Genomic DNA, 23501 nt, shown 5'->3' on the forward strand with positions numbered 1-23501 from the left:
AGAAAGTACTGTGAGCCACTAATCTATGTTTTAGGAAATTAGAGCACTTCAGTCAGCAGTTTCTGCAGCAAGTCCATGGCTTTGGCCAGAACACAGCTGTTGAAATGGCAGTCACCATTTCACAGAATCACAGAATGTTAGGGATTGGAAGGGACCTCAAAAGATCATCCAGTCCAATTCCCCTGCCGGAGCAGGAACACCCAGATGAGGTTACACAAGAAGGCGTCCAGGCGGGTTTTCAATGTCTCCAGCGTAGGAGCTGCTGCAGACCTGCGGCTGGTGGGCCTGCTGCCTGCCCCGAGCACTGCACTGCCAGCCCTGCCTGGGTAACTTGGGAGATTGGGCATTTAGCTGTACGTCCCTGAGGCTGGCAAACAAAATGACCGTACACTTTTAATATTGCACTAGTGTCCCTCCAGTTTACGCATACTCCAAAAAAAGATCGCTACTGTTGTTGTACTAAAGGATCTGAACAAATATACTTTACTCTTATGAGTTCTTCTGGCTCATGGACGCCACTAGCAACCACGGGTGTTTTAAGTCCCCAGTATATTCCAGTTCGATGGTGGCATTCTCCACATCCCCTTCAAGATGACTCTATAGTTGAGAAGTCACTGATGTCCTTTAAGGACAAAACCAAGAAGTTGGAAGAAGGAGGTCCTGTATATAGTCCAACAGAAGTAGAAGTTGTGAAAAAAATCTCTTGGGCAGAGGATTGTGGACGAACTGAAGTGCTATTACCATGGTTTTCATTTACTGTAGATTGACACAGTTGAAAATAGCGGCAAGGATGCTCTGGCGAATACTTCATGGAACCTCTTTGTCTTGTCAAGAACAGAGACAGTTTCTTCAAATATGTGCCAATCTTTTCCACTTGGTCCCTTTCTTTGTTTTACTTGTCCCATTTATGGAATTTTTGCTTCCAGTAGCTCTTAAGTTGTTCCCCAATATGTTTCCCTCTACATTTGAGACAAAGTCTAAAAAGGAGGAAAGATTGAAGAAATAATTGAGAGTAAAGCTGGAGTTGGCTAAATTCCTTCAAGACACAATTGAGGAGATGGCCTTGAAAAAGAAAGCAGTCAAAGGAAATGTTACAAAAGATTTTTCAAAGTCCTTTCAAAAGATCAGGGAAACCGGTGAAAGACCCAGTAATTAGGAGACCTTAAGGTTCTCTAAACTGTTTGAAGATGAGTTGACTTTGGACAATCTAACCAGGCCTCAGTTGGTGGCACTTTGTAAATTATTGGAACTTCAGTCAATTGGGACAAATAACTTTCTCCGCTTCCAGCTGACTATGAGGTTAAGAACTATAAAAGCTGGTGACAAACTGATTGCTGAGGAAGGAGTCGATAGCCTGACTGTTAAAGAACTGCAGGCAGCTTGTCGTGCCCGAGGGATGAGAGCTCTTGGCGTGACAGAGGAGCATCTTAAGGAACAGCTTAAGCAGTGGTTAGATCTGCACCTGAACCAGGAAATCCCTGCTTCATTGCTTATTTTATCCAGAGCCATGAACCTTCCAGATACCCTTTCTCCATTTCTTCGGATGTGTTCTGATCATCTCTTCTGATTAAAAATTTGCATCCCATATCTATTCCATTTTTATTAAATATCTAAGTGGTTATTAAAGAGAAACAGTGAACCTGATTGGTCCAAACTGATGGTAAATTCAAAAAGCAAGTAAGCTGAAGAAATTGTCAGGATTTGCTCTCCCAGCCCACAAAGTTTACATTAAAGTTGTGTCTTTAATTTTACAGTCAGATTTAGAAACCTAGAAGTGTTTAAGAACAGTTACATACAATAATAGCTAGTGCTCCACTTTTATTAAAGAATTATAGGAGCAGAAAAATGACTGACGCACAGTGAAATTTCTACACTGGATTTCCTCAGAGAATCAGTTTCTGACCTGCTATTTGGAATTCAATAGCTTTAGGGATGTCTGCCTCTAAAATCCTGCATGATTATTGCACCTGTCTTGTTATTAAACAAGTCATTAAATCCATAGTGTTTTATAAACCACAAAAATTACATTGCTTCAGCATCTACTACCCTGATCCTGAAAAGGGTCCTGATGTTCATTGGGTGTTAGGAAGTTGAATTACTATTGCACCAGGCAAGCATAAAGCAAGCATAAGCAAGCAAGGCTCAGAAATTATTTTCATAATGTTGTATCTGTCAAAAAAAAAAAAAAAGGTATCATCTTATTTCAGAAATGAGGTAAAATTACAGCATTACAGACTGTGACATAATATGCAAAGACTTTCCACCCTGCAATAGCTAAGTGGAAGTTAGTCCTCAATAAGCAGGGCTGGCCATTGCCCCACATTAGTTAGGGCGCTGACTATTCCTTCCCTAGCTCGGCTATATCTACACAGCGCTGTACGGACAAAATCTAATCAGTTTTGCTGAATAACTATAAACTTCTGAACTGAAGCCAACACATAGTTTAATTCTCACATTTACAGCTATCACTAAAGTGCCCGTGTCCTGTGACCGTCTTGCAGCCTGTGGGAAATAGTTGTCTGTTGTTTGGAAAGCAACCTGAAAGAATCACGGAAAGCTCATCAAAGAGTCAAAGCATGTTGCATCTGCAGTTAAAACATTTTAAAGGATCATAGTTATTAGAAATTTAAGTTTTTCAAGTATTAAAAATAAATCTTTAATTCCCCTACAGATTCCTAGTATCCAGAGTATTTTATAGAAACATCTGGATAAAGGAATAAAGGCAAATCCATTGTGTTTCTAGACATTCCTGGAGCACTGATGTTCTTGAGATTATGCTATTGGATTACTGGTATAAAAATAATAAATATTTTCAGTACTTAAAGCTGTAATGCTTTATGTTGGATTTGGATTTTGGTCTCATTTTAGTAAAAGGTGGATGGAGATTCAGAGTCTCCTCCTTAGCCAGAAGGATGTAGAGAGTTTATTGCTTAGTGACCTATATTTTTCTCCTCTACAATATTTGAAAAGTTATTTAGCAACTTCTCTGCCCTTCAGTCAACCTTTCAAGATAGCTGTCAAGACAAAAAATAGTTAAGCCTCCCATTTCTCATTCCCATGACATATGAAAGTGAGGGTTTGTTAATCTATGCTAAGAATGCTGTAAAATTTCTCGATCTGCAAAAGACACATTAATTTGTGTTTATTGTTTTAAACAGAGGGCAATAAGGCATAAAAAAAAAAAAAGCTAGGTCTTACATGGAAGGGGTGAGAGAGGCACAGAAGTGAAATCTTCGGATATGTTTTCACAAGGTTTTGCAATATTACAAATGTATTTTCTACAGGTCACTAAGCTAACCAGGAACTTCATGATATAACTGGCTCTGGCTCCTGTTTGTTAACAGAAAATGTGTACAACCCTTGCCAGAGGTCCAAGGATTAAACAGTTATAAACTTCAGACCGTGCCCAGAATGTCTCTCCACCACAAACACATGGTACGGTTACAAACCCCCCGTGAGCCTTTCCTTGCCCGGGGGGAAGCACAAGGTGCGATGGCACTGACAGGAGCTAAAAGCCCCACTTGTGCAAGGGCTTCACCTTCATCCCGACCATTTCTCCGGGGAGCAGCAGCGTGTTGTGGAAAGTGCTGGTAACGAAAGACAGCAAGGCAACAGCCTAAGCCTGATGGCTCCAGCCCAGTTCTTTCACTTTATCCCCTTTACTGTTCCCTCTCCTGTTGTTGCTTTTTCTCTTTTTTTTTTTTTTTTTTTTTTGCATGCAAGTTGCCATGAAAAATTTGTTAATGAAATATTTGCTTAGAAGTCTGCTCTGGGCTAGGCTGATAACCTATCTGTGTTTGAGTTTGGCTTCCCATATTCTAAATACTCATCTTCTCTCTGTTTAGCTTATTGATTGGTTTGGCAGGAAAAGCAGCCTTGTCATCAGTGACCAAGGTCAAACCAAATAAAAAGGGACAGGAGGGGGAAAAAAAAAAAAAAAGGAAAGAAGAAGTTGGAGGGATGAGCTCAGCGAGACAGCAGTGGAATAGCTGACCTCCCACAACTTTCCTTCAGGAGACAAGTCCAGGTTTGCCCAGGGGCCTGATGGCTTTCACAAGGTCACAAGAAATTGCTGGCATCATCACAGCCGGTGTTTGCAAATCACAGGAGAGCGCAGAGCTGGGAGCCAGGCAGAAGTGACAGAGGGAAAAGGTGGACATGACCACACCAAGGCTGGGTCCAAATTCCCACCAGAATATGTCCCAAGAGCTCTGGTGCAGACCAAATGGGGTGCTGAGTCAAATATCTCAAACATCTAAAATTAGAAGCTTAAAGCCCCTGTCTACATATGCAAGCAAGAGTCACCTGCTCCCAGAGGTGCCTGAAGCTTTGTTTCAGAGAACACAGCAGCTGCACAGGGTTTGGGTTTTTTTTGTGTTGAACATGACTAGATATGGGCTTACAGATCTAATTCTTCAAACACAGCTTACAGATTTTGGCCTCAGCTTTTCTGTTCCACTCCTAATGTCTGGAAACAGACATCTGTGGAAAACAAATCAGAGCATTTACAGAGGGCCAGCCCCAACATGCGTAAGATGTAAGCACATGCTCTCAGCAAGGTAGTGGACACCTTCCTGTCATGCCAAGTTAAGCCTTGTTTGGGTGAACTTTATTGTACCTGAAAGTCCTGGTTCTTGAAGTGAACAATGCCCTTATAACTACACAGTCCATTCTATCTAAAAATGCATACAGAATCGCAGAATGTCAGGAATTGGAAGGGACCTCAAAAGATCATCTAGTCCCACCCCCCCATCAGAGCAGGAACACCTAGATGAGGTTACACAGGAATGTGTCCAGGCAGGTTTTGAATGTCTCCAGAGAAGGAGACTCCACAACCTCCGTGGGAAGCCTGAATCAGTGAAAGATGTCCAGAACTATATAAAACTCATTGGAAAATCCTAAGAGCACAGTTGTGCTGTTCTCTCTGGCCATTTCAAACCACCCTGCAAAATATTCCTATGTTTATGTAATCTGGTGTGAATGGCAGTGGGCAATTTCACAGAAGATATGCGAAACTCCAACAGGGAAGGTTTTAGCATGGCTAAGCAAACTGAGATCAACTGCACTGTACTGTGATACCTTACTGTAAAGAAAATGTACATTCTGGTTGTTGCATAGAGTACAGCTGAGGTTTTTTTAAAGAAAGCTGCAACAGAATAGACCTGCTAAATAAAATACCTGGCAATATTGTTATCTTGTACAATACATTCATGTTAGCAGCTTTACAAATGAATAGGAGGGTGCCAGAGGCTAATAATTATGTGACATGAACTAACTGTTAAATCCTGCAGTCTTTACTCAATATTCATATAGTTCTGACTTGCGGGGAGTTTAGCTTGATAAATGGCAGAGTAAAAGAAGTAAAAGAGAACTAAATCTATTCCCAGGTTTCTCTTTAATCTTGTTACTTTCCTTCCCACTAAGGAACTAACTCAGTGATCAGTGCGTTATTCACAGTATAGTGGAAACGTTATTTTAGCACAAGTATTTCATAGTTTATAGCATAGGACTATAGCAGTTGAGAAATTCAGATTCATTGGCCTGGCTGAACTGGTGAGATAGAAGTCCAGCTTCCTACCTGCCAGCATGGTCTCATTAACAAACTGAATGAAAAGGGTCCTCACCATGACAAAGAAAACAGGTACAGAAAGATGCTGCTTGTCTATAGAAGGTGGTGCCAATTTATCAAGGAAATAATTCTTTTCTCCGCATCCCAACCCACATTTCATAAAAAGGACCACATTTTTCAAGAAATGCAGAAAACATCTAAGAAATGTACCCACTGTACTGCAGACAAGGTTACCTGACAACTGTTTGATTTGCATAAGCAAAGTCCAAAGGCTGTATAAGTACATAGACCTCTATTTTCAGCACAAGCAAGTTCCTTTGGTGGACCGACACTGAAACACACTGTAGACAATGATTTTAAGGATGGGGTTCAGGCTACATCTCTGAAAATCAGGCTGTGTCAAGATGCATCATTGGGAGCTCTAAAAATCATTAGCTGTTCTTCATCCTTTGGGGCAGAGGACCTGGCCGCCCCAAAGGGTTGCAGGAGGAACCTCATGAGACAATTTCAAAGGTCTCTCTAATAATCTGGGTCTATGTCTACGGTGCTGATTTCCACTGCAGGAAGGATTACCCAAAGAAGATGGAAAACTGCGTAACAAGATCAGAAGAAATGTGATGTCCCTAAATAAACCAAGGGTCTGGTGTCTGACACATGGATTTAGCTGTCCTTCGCCAGGAGTGCTTTAATTTGTATCACTGTAATCGGGTTAAGAATTATTGTAGCCAAAGTAATTAGCAGCAAGCTACCAAACAGCTTCTTGACACAGAAAGCAAACGGGTTTCTCCTCCAAGTGTCTGCCCCCCTGAGGGCTGGGAGGTAAAGAGCAGAAGGAGGGAATTAGGAGTGACCTTGCATTAGTGAGCAGGAACATGCTCGTGGATCAATGGGCAAACCTGGCATAGCTCAGAGAGAAAACATCAACGTGTCATCGAAGTATCTCTGATATCCATGGGGGCTTCGCAATGGATGCTTATGCAAAAGAGGTAAACGCAAATGAGGCTGGTGCAACAGAAAAAAAGAGCTACAGGAAGAGAGAAAGGAGGTGTGAGGATGCAAACGAAAAATAAACAGGGAGATTGCTGTGGGATGGTTTATTTAAAGAGCCCCTACATTTGCGTTATTGGATTAAGCGTTTTGACCAAAGTTTGTGAATTTATTTTGGCCAAAAATGACTAATATGAATATTGGCCTCATGCCTGAATAAAGGAATGTAGTTTGTCTCTCTAATCAGGTTGCAACAGATAAAGGCTAAATAGAAATGAGTAATTCACCGTGACTCAATATTACATGGGCTGTATTTTAAGAGCTGAATTTCAAGTGCATTTCTGTTCTTTATTTCAGCTGTGCTATCTTCTGCTCAGCCTCGCTAGGCTGTGTGTCAGCCTGGCCTGGCAAACTGGGAATAGTTTTCTTCTGTAAGTCTGATGTACTTTTTAGGAGACTCTGTCTTCCTGGAAGCAAAATCAATTCAAGTATTCAGGAGGCCTCTAGTGGCTTATAGTTTCAGAGGAAGTTTCCTCTGAAGCCTAGCCTGTGAAGCTGGGAAAACATACAAAAGGTCAGGGAAACAAAAGGGACTCCCCACTTGTTGATTAATACCACTGACAATAAATAGCAAAGCTTGGTCTCTGACTTCAGTATCTAGGAATCTGGCCTTCAAGGCCTGAGATACATTTACACAAAACGCTCAGAACGTGCAGAAGAGAACAATAAGGTCTCGGGCTTGTTAGTGTTTTACATGTTTCTGAGCATATACTGGGAAAGAATTACAACGTGATGAGCTGTATATTTGAAACAGCTGTCAAAGGAGAGCCCATGCCAGTTTCATTTTGATCCACAAATGTAGATGCTTTCTATTACTGACACTAGAATACGCAATAGGTTTCCAATGTGGTGCATGGGTACGTAATTCCCCATTTGCAACTCCTTACCCAGTTCTCACACCAGGCTGAGCAGATTGGGTTGATCCTGACTGGGGTAACTGGCATCAGCCAAGCTGTCGCTGTTTCCAACAGCTGAGGCTCTGGCCCACAGCCTACTATATACAAATACATAATATTACGTATTAGGTGAGAACCTCGGTCACCTGTATGCTATTTTCACATGCAGGGTTATTAAAGTAAAAGAAGAGAAATCATAAAAGGAGGTGAGAGAAATGAAGTCCCACTGTTCCTCTGAGGAGTTTTGGCCTATGCAGTCAACTCTTTCTTCATCACATATGTATTTCCCTTAGCCTATTTTTATATGTCATAGGATAGTCGAAGAAATGTCCTTAATTCCCGGCACTTTGATTCACCTCCACAAACTAAGCCTTGTTGTAGGTGACTTAGCAACCATGTGATCCTCCTATTATTAGAACAGAGTTAGCCCTCCAACCCCCCAAACTCCTGCCTCCCCTTGTCCTTATATATATCTGTCTCCTAGCAGAAAAGTGGCACATGACCTCCTATCCTCAAGAATACTTGGCACAAGTCCCTGCTTCTCAGGCAAACCTATTGTTCTAGGAGAGAATGACACAGGCGTGCAAGAGTCTTGCTGACACTTCTGACTTTAAACATGAAATGCCATTAATCAATCAGCTGCATCTGTTTGGAAAAATTAAGTGGATGGAATCAAGGCAAACACAATAAATAATCCTTAGGCAAACAGGAAAGAAAATAAGGGAAGACACGTTTTTGACTTCTTGTTACTTCAAATTCATTTGATTCGTCTTTCACATCCTCCTTAAAAATATTAGGCTTACTGAGTGTATAGTATTAAGTTACCAAACTCAAAAGGCTTATGCAAAGTACTGACCACCAAATTAAAGGTGCTAAGCTCACAAGGTACAAGTGTCTGCAATGGAATTTACACATGACATGGCAGCAGAGGGGGTCTGAATTCACGGATGTGACCCAGACCAGACTAGCAAAAGATTGTACCCAGGTGTCACCTGAAAGGTTGATTTCTCTTGTTATCCAGCAAAGTTGCAGATGTGATTTATGGTCTTGAGACCATGTTTATTCCTGCCACAAATTCTTCAGAGACTTAACACTACATGGAATCATTTCTGACAGGTGCTGATATCCATCAAAATCAGCATATAGTGGAGTTGTCCCAAAAGCAGGGTTCTTTACGTGGTGTGCAAGCAGCTGAGTCAAGATGCTATTTTATCATGAGATTGCACAATGTCGGGTGCTAGGTGATAAAACCACAAAGCTAGTACGCCTTCTTCATAGTACTTTACATAATTTATACTTCCGATTTTGGTTAATATCTCCCCAGGTTTCCGCCCCCCCCTTTCCAGGTTTGGTTAGTAATGTACACATGGCTGCACTATCATTTTCTTGTACTACACATGCTCATGGGTTAGGGTATTCACATTGGGCAGGGGTCTTCATGCCTGTGGGCGTGATTTTTAGTATTATAATGAGCAAAGTTCATTCAAAGGACACTCTGACAGTCTCAAGATATATGTTAAACAAACTCAAGTAATTACGCATGTTCCAGGATGTTCAAACTGCAAGGACAGCAGCTCCTGATAAGGAGTTCCTCAAGTCGCTCTTATCTTTATTTAAGGAGCAGACTGACCCGGTACTGGTCCACTGCTTGCATATCCTTAGTTTAGTAATTGCTGACAGGATTCATCCTGCCTACACATCCTTAGGTCAGCAACTGCTAACATGATTCATCCTTTGAATTGGTAATGACTACAAAACAACCCATAGTTTCTTGCAAGATGGGCACCTATACAAACAGCACCTCAGTGTTTCAGTTCCTTATGCTGTCACCTCTCTTTGCAGGAATGAACAGACAAATGCTAAGCTGTACCAAAGCCCCCTTGCATTTCCTTAGTGGGAAAGTATCCCTGGTGACGGGGAGAAATGAGGAATAGCTGTGGACAAGACATCAAGAGGATCCTTGACTTCCACAAGGTCCCTGAATTTAGAGCCCTCTTCCTCCCAGCTCTCATCTGCACAGCCTGCAGTCCAGGATTACAGCCCAGTTTTATTTGCCCCCTAACACTGGTTCGACAAACAGGAAGAAAGCCTCATCCCCCTCCTCACCTCTGAGGCTGAAGAGCGCTGCTGGTCCCAGCCCATGCCATTTGGAAACAGAAAGCCAACCAGTTTGTAGCGTGGGCACGTGCAGAAGCTGGACTAAATCCACACACCTATTTCACACAGACCACTAAAGGAGAGCCATTTCAATCCAGGCTGATGACACCCTCAAATTTCCATCTCGCTCCCTATTCCTGCTAAAAGTATCTGCCTGAATGGTGTAAAGTAATGACATGAGTGATATAAACTGGTCAGAATATTACAGGAGCAGAGGGTGGGAAGAGACACTCAAAGGAGAAAAATGTTGTAAGGCCTGTCTCAATTGCTGAAACAGAACAAGTATGTATTGGGATTGACTAAAACTACTTGATTCGGCTCAATCTGAAATCAGAATTTCTTTCACTTTCATGGGCTGCTACTTCCTTTTGAAAACAAGATTTCAAAATGAAAACATCACTTTGAACTGAACGCTTGCTCTGTAGCGGCTGAAATACATAGGGGCAAAACACTTCAAATTCACAGAAAAACAAACAGAAATCCACTCTGAGGAGGCAAATAACCTATAGATACTTTTTGGTCCCTTGCACAATATGCATTTCAGAGTGAATTACCTGTCTGCTCAACAACAGGGCTTGTCAAACTCTATGTGTTCCTGGAAAGCAGCGTGTACCTATGGCTCAGCATGGACTGAGATTCAGCGGACACAAGTTTAACTCTCAGCTCTGTTAGTGTCCCTGTATAATGTACTTTACCTGTGATGCCTCTCTTTGCTCTTCCACTGTTGTATTTAGGGCAGAAAAATTCTATTGCTTTCATACGTTTCTCCCATACAAGCCACCACAACGTTCGTGCTACTGATAATAATATCTAGTTAAATAAGGGTTGGTAGGAAGAGCTAATATCATTTATTTGACTAGCTGATGTCACAGACAAAAATGAACAAGTTGGGGGTTTAAGGGTCCTTCACTTATGCTAGAGTGTAAGTGAACACTAGAGAATATGCTAGAGCACTCTAGTTTCAACAGTATTGCTACTATTGGATAGACAGATAAATAGACAGGACCCTCACTGCACAAAATGAAGTGCACATTTGAGATGTCCCTGATCACTTCCTCCAGAAACAACAGAAAAAGGAATAGAATGACACACAGATTTTTTGAAGGAAATAAAAGGTTAAGAAAATAAGTGTGAAGTTTCTTCTTTGTAGTCAAAACCTTTTATGTACGTAAAATGAGTCTGCAATAACAGTTCTCCACAATGCCAAAAACCCAAACTGCTGCCAGTCATTCCACCAGTAGTTGCCTGGGGCAACGGCTTTCACAATTATCAGTGGATTCACAAACTTGCTGTAGTCATGAATGATGCAACTGTTTTGTTTTGTTTTGTTTTTTCCAGTGGTCAGGCTGCAAGTGAGGGCAAGAATATTTAGATTTTCTAATAAGCAACACTAAATATATGAGAAGTCACCTTTATGTCAGGCATACCTGCCAGGCCTTGACAATTTGATAGATATAAGGCAAAACACATGGATCACAGAAATTGAAACCAGATCTGCCACCATAGCATTCCAACCAAAGTAGTGCCTCCAGTGAGATCAGGATGAAGCTGGTACACAAGACAGCACAAGTTACAAGCCCTTATGGTACCTTAGCAGATTCCTTTGATTTTGCTGATAACCTACTGCTAAATAAGCTCTTTTCTGTATCAATAAGAAGCTTGGTTTACAATTTCTGATCTTTAAAAGAGCCCATTCAGGCATGAGCCCTCTCATATCATGGGTAATAAAACATACTCGGGGTCAACAAGTTCATTATAGGAAACACCCAAGTTTTCATCCAGAAAAGCCAGATTCTGAATCCCAGCAGAGGGTGATATTCCTATGTGCTCATCACTGCTTTGCCACAAGTGCTTCATAAACTTCATCACTACCACAGAGCTCTTCTAAATACAGGAAAACTGAAGTTACACCAAGTTTAATTTAAGGAAATAAACTTCCAATGGATACTAAATCACTTCAGTTAAAGTCCCTTTAAAGTTTATGGGGCATTTGAGGTTTTTTCTTTAATTTGCTGTAGTTTTAAAATCAGAGTTTATCAAGACAGCTATTTCTAAATGTCCCATGTTGGGCCTGAGGAAGCTTTGAATGAACACATCGAGACTCAATAGTGAAGAAGAAGGAAAAAAAAAAGATTTTGCAATACTTGCTATCTGACCTGTCTGCATAAAACTAAATGTCCAACTAACGACACAGTGCAGTGCCTTACAGATGACAGGAGCAGACACTAATTCCATTGTGATCAAAATGCTTAGCACACCAAGTTAAGGGGCCTTTTTCAGAGACAGAAGAGCTTTTTAGAGGCCTACCATACTAAAACATGAAGCCCAAGACAGATTGCGGCAACTTTAATATTGAAAGACAAGAGACAAAATCCTCAGTTTTCTCAAGGAAAAGACATCTAAACGTATTGTCTTTTTCAAAGCCATCCTTCTGGAGACAGCTAGATTGTGATGCACATAGTGATAATTAAACCTTTAAAAATTAGTATCAAGTTCCATTAAGCCGGGTCAGAGCATGCTGCTTTACAAATAAAGTTATGACAGAAAAAAAAAAAAAAAGAAGAACCTTCCAGAATCACATAGGGACCAGCTTTCATTCTCATTTACAGCAGTTTTATCTAGAGCCAGTTCCATCATCTGATCTGGAATCACTCCAAAGTTACACAAGACTAATTAGAAGGGAAAAAAAACCCACAACGGTAGGAACACTGACGGGTAGAAACTTCTACCCACGTTTTGAGGGCTCTGTTTCCAGGAGCCTCACAGCCCAAACAGGCGAGGTTGTTTGTTGCCTTCTAGAAGAGCTGCAGTCTCAGGTCTTCACCTCCAGTCAGGCACAAATCTGGAGGAGAACATGAAATATCAACTGGTGTTCTCTTTGCCAGCACTACCTAATAGTGGCTTTCCATAAACTGGACCAACTGGAGATTCTCTAGCAGACAAAGATTTCCATTTTATCTGGATTGTGTTTGAGCCATTTCTACTGTGAGCTTAGTTATACGCGGACATGTACTTAATCACACCTATTTCACATAGATTTAATCTCCTCCATTTGGTTTCTGTATTAAATGTCTTTGAATTTTCATTCTAACAAGACCCTAACAATGGCCCCCACTAGACCCAAGAGTCTAATAGTGCACACTGAGGTACAGTGGTGCAGATTTCATGACACACAATGAGGCGTTTGATGAAAACTATTATACATTTCCAGATGAAAGTCAGTTTCTGCCTTTATTATTCATTGTACAATTACAACCTGTGTTAAATACTGTTTTAAGAGGCTATAAGCCACGGTCAAGCCAGCAGTGACATTCATCATACTTCCTCAGACCTGAATCAAGGCCCTGCTACCAGGCATAGACTACCACAGAGGACTCATGGAAATGGCTTCTGGGCTGCCACAATTCAGCAGACCAGAGAACTTGGACCTTCTACGAGAGGAAACAATGACTCAGACATTTTTGAAGTCTACAGACATTTCAGACGTACTAATCCCACAGGGATGGAAATTATTACCTGTGCTACAACACAGGGGTACAGCTGGTAGCTGTAAGTTGAAAATAAGAAGACCAACAGCGAGAGGGAACTTTCCAACTATCATGAGCAGAAGTGACAAAGTTACACCAGTTCTCAATCACCAACTGAGATAGCATTACAGACGATTTAAAAGCTTTTATTTCAGCCGTGGAACAAAGCATGTTAACATGTGGTACTGAGAAGGTCTCTATCTATTTACATCAGCTGTAATTTATGCTTACGTGCTGTATTTTGCTATTGGGGCAGGTTAATGTGTTTTTCCTCATAATTACCATCAACTACTTCATTAAGCCTCAGTAACCTGACTGTCTTTGCTTGCAAGTTCACATTCTGAAGCTGAGCAAAAGACCTGTAAGAAGAGCACTGGAAAGCTGGCTGCTTGAGGCTTTTAAAACTAAATTAGAAAGAGCATCACAAAATGCAAGGTAAGGAGCATTGTACTGGCAAAGACATGGCCTGGGTGATCTAACAGGTCTTTTCCATCACTAACATTCCGTGTCCAGGAACAACCCATTTAATTCCAGGCCAGTCATTTATTATGACAGAGAAGCAAAGTAGAAGGACATATATTCTACTGAGGAAAACAGTATTTTATTATGCCAACTGAACTCAGAGGACAGGCACTGAAAACATTCTTTCATTTTGTACCATTAGCTCAGCCAGGCCTCTGCAATGTAACATTCTGTCACTTTCTGTGGATTAGCTCATTTACAAAAACGTGCTGTTTTACTGAAATTAGCACAGAGAGAATATTGCACTTCTCGAGCTGCTGCAGCATAACTATTTGTCAGTAGATTTATGTAATGGATTGTTTTCCTGCAATCCAGGATAAGGGAAATACTTAAACAATAACTGCCATGGGGAGTGTGGACAAGGAAATAATTACTTTCCATGGTGTTAATAAACCTCAAGGCTACTGGCCAAAGTATATTTGCACTGAAGGAGATGTCTATGGAGATTACATAGGAAATTTTAAGATAGACAAGGATCAGGAAGCCCATGTAGGTCTGCTTCCTCTGCTGCATTAAAAGTCAACCCCTGCCCACCCGTAACTGTTACAAACAAGGGGGTTTTTTAATTAAATACTGTCTAGTGTTCATTAGTTCCTTCTTTAGTGTCATCTGCTGAGTGACTTGCTTAGTCCACCAGCTAGAAGCAGCCATAATTTGGTTGTTACCCTCTTCTTTACTGCTCAACTTTTGGTTTGTAACTTTTTAGCTTGAAAATTGGAACTTCCACTCCACAGGAAATTCCTCAGTTCTTGAAAAAAAAAAATACCTAAGGGCGATTAAAACATTTCAAACCTGAGTGATCCCTGAAAGCTCAAGTCCTGTAGCTCAACTCAATCATGATTTCCATGCTGCCAGTTCTCTGCCTGCCCCAGCAGGCCACACTGGGGAGCCTCACATCTCTAAAACTCAAGTTGGGATTTCTCAGGTTTTCAGGGCTTCTGTTACAGTACCAAAGAGATAGGCCTTGGCTAAAATTAGAGATCCCAGAGTGCTGGAGCAGCAGATAGATAACCAAAAAGTGGGCTCAAGGCCTTCCAATGGCTGTAAGATTCAATAGCACCTTATGCTGGCGTTTGCACAGGTACAGACTACAGAACTTTTCCTTTGCAATGGGACATCTCCAGGCATTCAACTTGTCATAGCAAGCGGTCAGACACCTCAGAGCTGATACAGACCTCTCCCTTCTCATGGAGGTCCATCCAAGGGGATGTTCACACTTTGATCACTAGTCTGTAGGACGTTTCTGTGCAAACCTATCTTCACAGCCACATTCTCTTTCTTTTGTAGCAAACAAACCAGGAATGAATTTATTGATAGTGACACTAGTGCAACTCTGGAATAAAATAAAAGTCAAGTCCTCTGTACCATCCTCTGAAAGGTATGTCGTGTGGTTTACTGACATATGAAGCTTTGTCTCTGCTGGTAAATTAAAAGTACCTCTGACCATTTTCTTGCACTGAGGCCAACTGGCATGAAACCAGTTGCTTCTATGCCATTAAACTCTCCTTGTCTCCAAAACAGGGTGGCTGCATCCAAAACATCTACTGGGAAGAGTCTCTGGGCTGTGCTAATCCCCAGCCATGCCAGGGAATTGCTTGGATAGTGGTAGGTGGCAAAAGACAAAGGTTTTTCTAACAATTTCGCCACACAAACAAGTAGGTTCCAGTGCCTGGTCCTCCCACCTGGCACCACTTGATTTTTTGAGGTAGACTGGCCTATCTGTAATCTACCCAGGCCTCACACATGCTGGTACTAAGCAGTGCAAAACTAGCAGTTGCTCTGTTTGCCCAAGTCAGCAATGAACAGGGCTTTAAAAGGAGATTGTCAGTGATCTCAGCATGCTGGGATTGGTTATGCCCATAGAGGTTTAAAAAAAAATGTGCTTCTAATTCAAAAGCTGTGTCAGATAAATAAGTGGTAAGCAAAATTGAGAGGCAGTTGACTTAGACCTTCCCTCACTACAGGAATGACTAATCACACAACTATTTGTGAGACAAAGCACGCCACCCTTGTTCACATGAGTGAGCTCACACATGTCACCCCCACAGGAGCAAACAGGAATAATCATGGGAAGAAACACACACCAAAATAAGGGCTATGTGATCTGGTGGTACAGACAATCTACCTACAGCGAAGAACATGGAAAAAAATTCCTATTGCCTTGTCAGCTCCAGACTGGCTTTGTCTTTCAGCTGAACTGCCCCAGGTAAAAGGAGGAGCCATCTGTGGCTCCCTTAACTCTGTTGCATTCTGTGTTGTGCTGCTGGAGCCAGTACCTTCATACCAGCTGATGACTGAGCAGAACAAAGCACAGCTGTATCCTATTCCCAGGACACCTCCTGTCTTCTGCCTTATGCAGAGAATGGAGAGAACACCTGGTGCAGGAGGCAGATCCAGTAACTCTCATCCTTAGAGATTCTCCATTGTCAGATAAATTCTTTACTAGAAATAGTCAGGCAATAGCTGAGAAAGGCCTTAGGAGAGAAAAGAATCTGGCCTCATAAGTCTAGACTGATAAAACATCTCCGGAAACCATTGGGAGATTTTATAAGGGCCTTAGGAACAGCAAAATGACACATAAACATACTCAGAGTATTGCATCAAACTCCCATTTTCCATTCATTGCAGCAATACTGACTTGTACCAGCTAAGAATCAAGCCCCAGGCTTTTTCAAAAAAAAAGATCTTTTCTGTAAAAATCTAGGAACATCTGTAGAAGGTAAAAAGCAGAACACAGCATTTTAAAGGCAATTTGACTAAAGCTTAGAGGTTTATTTCTTACTTTCCTATCATGAGAAAGTTCCCTATACACATTCATGTAGTCACAATTATTTCTCAATGGGTAACAAAATCTTGGCTTGAAGCCCTGTTGGTTATCAGTACCATGGGAAGTCATCATTGCCTTAAACATATTCCCCACAACAGTTAAGTATTTCCCTTATTTCAGGACTGCAGGAAAATAAGACATATAATGTAGGTAACTTAAAGCTAGCTGTGATTTCAGAAGCATTTTATAGTCTTTTCACCTGCATTTGGCAAAATAAAGTTCAGTTTCCAGACAAACTGGTTCCCAGTGAGGCCACATGATGCTGCACAGAAGCAACTCAGATGCGTTAGTAGTGGCCTGAAATGATGGACTGGTTTTGCTTTCGGTTCTCTTCAGTTCAGCTGGCACAATGATAAGACATTATTTTTCTCAATTAATATCCCATCCTGACACTGTTTGCCAGTCTTCAAAGGTCACAAGGCAGTCCTGTGTCAGCCTGACACCTTCCTCTGTTCCCCATATTTCTTCTTCCTCTCTGGGGAAATTTATGTCCGCCTGTGGCATCTGTCCCCTGTCTTCCTTTTGTGAGTATCAAGCCACAGCATACATTACATTTAGAAATGTTTTCTGACAATAAATTACTTTTGTAACGTCTTAGAGGCCTTATGCTCTCCTTCACTGACCTCATGGCCCTTACACTCTGGTAACATTTCTCATTATCTGTCTTAACCTCCTGTACGATCTTCCTTTCATTCTCAGGCTTTGCTTTCCTTTTCACTTTTTTTCACTCCTAATTTCATTCTGTAATCTGTCCGGTCTTCTTCTTTCCCTGCTGTTTTATACCTTATGCTTGGTTGCTCTTTATACATCCTTGTCCCCCTGTACCGACCATTTGAATTGCACACAGGCTTCTGTTCCCCACAGCATATGCAACCCAGGCAAGCTCCCTCATCCCACCCATTTCTCTTATGCCCTTCCCCTTCATTTCAGGCTTCAATGGCTGAAATTTAACCACCATCCTCATCTTCCCCCAAAACTTAGCGACCCCTATCTCACCAGGCTCCCTTGCTCGGGCCCTGAAGCGGGTGTGGAGCGATGTGAGGAAACTGTCCAGCATGAGAAACCAAACCAGGAATCCAGGAGTGCATCAATGTCAGTGGTAACCCACTCATTCACCCCCATTGTCAAACCCACCCCCACCAGCCCTGCACTGCAAACAAAATGTTCTTCTTTTCTGGGATTTGACACAGAAACAATTTTTCTTCTGGTATTTTCCACTTACCACTATAAACTGTAATGCTGCCGTGGAAGTGAGTTATGCAAATGTTAATCCACTCTCCTGTGAAACTCAGAGAAAGTTCAGGCTCAGCTCAAGAAGTGGACAAAACCTCCAACTGGTTCTTATTTTCCCCTTTCCCGAGGAGAGGTGGACGAAAGAAAAACATTGAATTTGATTCAGAGAAAATCTAGAACAAAGAACTTAAATCTCAGTATTAATAATGTCAGGATTTTCCTATTGTACCCTTTTAAATTAATGGGATAATACTATTTCTATTGATTACAACTAAATCTAATATAATTCGCACATAAAATTAAATAATAAACTTCCCTTTGTCCACTTACATTTCCCTGGAGATATTTCCATCAGAAAAATCTCTCCTACTGACTGAAGAGGGAAGCAGCCTGAAATGTGCTGTGAAGAAAGCTAGCTTCTGTCTGAACCAGCGTCCTTTCAGTAAACACCATGAAGCAGAAATTCCATATCGCTCACATTTCCAAAACCTTACCAAAAAGTGACTTTCCTCTGGTTTCACAAATGACAGGATGCTTGGTCTCGTATCATGTTTAGACTGCCTCACTGCCTGAGCTCACTTTAAACCTTGTCTTTTCACACTCACTCTCATTGTGATTTTGAACAAAGTTGAGGAATTGGTTAGCTGGCAGGTAGCTAATGTATAACGTATGCACGCACTCAGTTCAGATCAAAAAATTACTTTGCTAGTGATGTTGTTTTCAATACTTGATCAGCCAAAGACATACCCTTCCTCTTCACCTCCTCATCAAAATGTGACAAATTTAGTCCTGTTAAATACTAGAGACAGTGATCTCTTCTGACTACAGCTGGTGATCAGATTATGCCCTGAAGCATAATGACTGATAACACTTCTCCCTTTCATCCCAATTACTGGCCTTTCTGCAATGCAACTACCCCATTCTTCTGAGAAGCTACTGCAACAGGCAAAATAATATTTCTTTCCAATTGTACTCTGATAGCTATTCTGAATATATTTCTGCAATGATAATTACTGAATAATGAATTATGTTGTGAAGATGAGAGACATTATTCAGCAGAACTGCTGGGGAAAAAAATCCCAACTTCTTCAAAATTGGAAAGATGATATTTGTCAATTAAGAAAATGGACCTTTCTTAAGTATAAAGTTCTGAGGTTTTAGCATACTTGAATTGAAATGTCATAAAAATCGACAGAAGACACCTTCGGACACTGAAAACAAAACATTTTCCACTGTTAAAAGAACTTAACTATGAACTGCATTGCCCTTCAGGGAACAAGAGAAAAAAAAAAAGTAGGGGAAAACACAAAGCAGTTTCAGTTCTAAACTGGATTAGGAAAGAGCAATGAGTAATACTGTCAAGGTGTGAAAACATTTCAAAGACAGGAACACAGCAATTATCACAGTGTTTCAGACCCAGAATCTGGGAGGCAGAGCAGTACTCTGTCTGCCACACCGGATTAGATCTGAAGCTCATCTGCTTTCAGTAGCTCTAATAGCGGATCAGCGTTCAGCACATCTCAGGTCAGACACAACATATTTCATCTTAAATCTTTGCCTTTAGCTATTATATAATTTTTAGGAAATTCATTAGCCAAATAAGAACCTATTCCAATCTTTAATCTCACTGAATTAATGCTCTCAACAACATCCTGTTGCAATGATCATGACAATTTATGTGCTTTTCTCCTATGTGTTTTCCTGTTATTGGTCTCCTTCCTAAGGAAGACAAGTTGAATCCTTTAATTCACTCTTATCAAACAATTCTTTCTACTCTTTCATATGATCTCTCTTGCCTTATCTGATGAGTAAACATCACTGAGGAACATCCCTGTGCTGAGGAGCAGCTGCTTCTGACCTTATGTCGGATATTTTTTAAAGAGTGTTTCCCTTTCTTGGGTCAAAAAATACACAGGTGGGTGCACATACTTGGCAAGAAAAAGCTGCTTAGGAACAGAGGAGAGTATGTGGCTAAAGAATGACTATCTTTGGCATTTCTCAGGAATGTGACCTCAGAAGTCCTGGGTGGCCAAAGTGCCATTATTGACTGGTGAGAAGTGCTGTGCCACAACCTGGGGGTAGCCCCATGTACAGGTGAGCAAAGAGGGGATTCACACAGCCACGAGAAGTGATACCGGGACAGTTAAGTGTGAGCTAGTTCTTCACACATACATTTACTTGGCTTTATTTACAGCATTTTTTCACTGCCCCTATGCTGCCCAGTCTCATGTGACCCAGCCAAAGCATCCCACTGCACGCAACTTCGTACACGCAGCAAACGGTACCAACATGAGATGTTCTTCCCTTTAAACACTCGAAAGTAACAAACAGTGTTGATTGGTGGCCCTGTTTTCTGAGAACACCTAATAGATACTCACTTTTCAAACTGAAAACCAGCTCTCTATTCCCCTTTACTTGCCCAGCGCAATACCAGTGTGAGCAGACACCAAGATTAACTCTCACCACAGAAGCTGTCTGCTCACACTTCCTCATCCTTCTGCTCCCTGGCACACCTGATGACTCCCCCAGCCTCACTGCACACTGACATCAGCCCTGGTCAATAGTTTGGGGTTAATTTTTGTCTCTTTCTGTGTCTGGCCATTCTCAGCCAGCTGAGCTCCAGACCATTAATCTGTTCCACACCTGCTTCTCAACAGCCTTCAGTTAATAAAACTCTCGCTTCTGACCCAGTTCAGCGGGTTGACTTAACAATGTAAAGATGTTTGCTACCAAGGCCAGTCCCCTGAGCCTGCATTTGACTGATCTTTTAGTAAAGCTTTTGATTTATGTAATAACCTTTTTCCTTATCCTTCTGATCTGGGGAACGTTAGGAAATCCCCCATTGCCAATTTACCCTCTCATTGCCTCTGGTTCTAAGATGTAAGAGTTATACTTCAGCCACAGCCTTCCAGACCTTCCTTCACTGGTTGTCACACACTGCCCATCCCTGTTGTCCCTGCAATCCCACGCATTTAATTTTCCTTCTTATTTACTAAACCTTCACTTTCAGTACAATAAGCAAACACTCAGATCAAACTGCTCTGCACTAAAGATCACAGACAAGGAATTAAATATTGTATGTTCTTCATTCATCTTTAATATCATTACAAGTCTGTTAAAGGGTTTGTGTCCATTGAACAAAAAAAGCTAGAGGCATTACTGTAGCTGCATTCAGATTGCTAAATGTTTAACAAGGATGCTGACATTACAAAAGCCGGAGCCTCTGATCTCTCCTCTTGAAAGCTATTCAGGTTGGTTGCAGGGGAAAACTATGTCATGGGCACCTGGGCACCTGCATTTTATCCTGTCTCAGTAACCCCCTCTCAGAGGAAGTGAAGCCATAAGGTCCTGTCCCAGTAACAATGAAGAGAAACTAATGAAGAGCTAGTTTATAGCCTTTTCCCAATCCTAATGTCCTGTCTGTGTCTGGAGGGCAAGTATAAAACATGTTTTTCAGTGCTACAGAAGGAAGTACAAGTAATTAGTCCTCACCGGGCAATTCACACACGGGGTTAACCAGGCCCCTCGCTGGTTTTGAGGCAGGGAGGACAAACAGCAGGCTGAGATGAGGAGGTCAGCAGGAGCATAGGCGGAAGCAAATGTGAGCCTGTGTGCATCAGCAAAGAAAGGATCTGGGTGAATGTTTTTAGGGACCCTACACCAGCCCCTTCTCCTGTTCATTTTCCCAGCCTGATCAACTCTGCACGCCACAAACAACTGCTGAGGAGCTAATTTAACCCACCAGTGGCACGGCTGTGCAAAAGGGCTGGCTGCTCTGCAGGGGTGCTCCCTCAAGGGCCCGGAGAAGACACCCCACAAACTTTGCTCCATCCCCAGACCCGACAGCCCGCCACCCTCTTCTCACCCATGGTGGGAGGTGGCACTTCGGCCTCTCCTCAGGTCAGAGTGCTTGTCTTGGAGCACGCCAGGCAACCATCCATCAGGGGTGGGTCACGTGGAGAACCGTTATTGCTGTTTTCAGCAATGTCAAAAGTACGGAATAGGCACAGTTCCCTCTCAAGTTGGGAGATTTTCCTCACCCTAATACCACATGAAGGCTGAATATGGAGTTTTCTTTCTGAAGCAAGGCTTTTTTCCCTTCAACATGCACACACAAAACCAAGCTAGCTCCTGTAATGTCCGATCCAAATCAAGGGTTTCACAGTGAGTGGCAGAGGCTCTCATGGTGCTAACCTTTGCTCCAGGGCTCTGCATATGGCACAGCACAGATGCCACACCTTGGGGCATGTCCACCTTCCTTCCATTCATCACTGTGTTTAGCCATTGTTAGAAAAACCAGACTAAGAGCCCCCTGGGCTCATTAAATTTCACTAACTACTGTAAGATACCAAAATTTCTCTGGTGTTGAGAACACACCATTCTCTCAAACTCAGCATCTTGACTAATACAAACATACTCCTGAGCTGGAATCACCTACAACGTCTGTTACTGGCTTTAAATTCTAGCCTTCATTTCCAGGATTTCCTGATTGCAGAGATTTCTCCACCACCATCTTTAGCTTTCTCTATCAAGCAAGTATGCTAGCAGTATTATAAAGATTGTGCTATATTATCTGAGGTCAGAAGAATTAATTCAGTGCTTACCTTCAAATGCCACGGAGCTAGGACTTGGCTTTAAAAACACCCAGTTCTTGCAATACAAGTAGTCAGTTGCTGTTTATGGCTTTGCTCAGATGGAGCAACTCCCCATCTTTCTGAATATAGGGTTCACTCCCTGTTCCATAAAAGCCACAGCAAGAGGGTATTGCTTTCTTCAGAAGAATCACACACAGTATTTTCAGAGCCAGTAAGAGATTTTTGCTCTGTTTCTATGGGACATATGCAACGTTCTTCTTTAAACAAGTGTGACACAACTTCACTTTGCATCAGGCCCTAGCAACTGTGTGATTTTTACAGTAGTATAGTGTTCAGTCTGTATTTATTTTACAACCTCAGCAATATTTCCTAATCACTGATGTATTTCCCTCAGCAGTATGTTTTCACACCAACTTCTATCACCCTCGGTTTGAACATCCAGGTGTAAAAACTATGAACATATTCTATAATTGCACACACATAATCCTTTCAAATTTCGCAGCAGCAAATGTGGTCCAGATGATTCCAAGGCCAGTGTACACAGTCCTGCTAAAAAGCAGAGGAAACAAAGCTAACCTTCCGAGTTTCTGTGTTCTGCTAAATGCAAGCTGAGATGTTTCTTCTCCCTCTTTCACGCATTTTTCATACAGTATCAGGCTTTTCCAACCAATCCCTTTATTCATCCTGAATGGTATTTTACTCCTCAACTAGTCCTATTGACTTCAGTGTTACTCCAGAGAGGGTAAAGAATTTGTTAGTGGGGATCAGATTGCAAGGTCAGGGCCTTGGATTGTAAAATCTTTCTTGCCTGGCATGCCATTGCAAAGTACTGTGAACACTTACCATACTGTGAGATGGATCCCCAGCATGACAGTATCCATAATGTCGGAAACATTCATAGTGCTTTTCAACAGTATGCCAGGCAAGGAAGATTTTCAGTCTGCGGCCCTCACCCTGCAATCCAATCCCCACAGATAAACCCTCACCCCTATACAGAGTGTCACCGAAGTCAATGGGGCTCTAAACAGATGCAGAATATTTCCTGAGTGACACGGATGGAAAGACTGTGGGTTTAAGGCACAAAGGGGCCAAACCTTGACAAAGCCAGCTCTGCCCTGTGAGAGTGGT

General features: G+C 41.8%; 1 pseudogene; it reads left to right on the forward strand.

Annotated features, from left to right (window-relative positions):
- The first annotated feature begins 379 nt into the window (after nucleotides 1–379).
- LOC136099655 (mitochondrial proton/calcium exchanger protein pseudogene) lies at nucleotides 380–1567 on the forward strand (annotated as a pseudogene).
- Nucleotides 1568–23501: the final 21934 nt, after the last annotated feature.

The sequence above is a fragment of the Patagioenas fasciata genome, chromosome 3 (assembly GCF_037038585.1).
Source record: "Patagioenas fasciata isolate bPatFas1 chromosome 3, bPatFas1.hap1, whole genome shotgun sequence".
NCBI lineage: Eukaryota > Metazoa > Chordata > Aves > Columbiformes > Columbidae > Patagioenas > Patagioenas fasciata.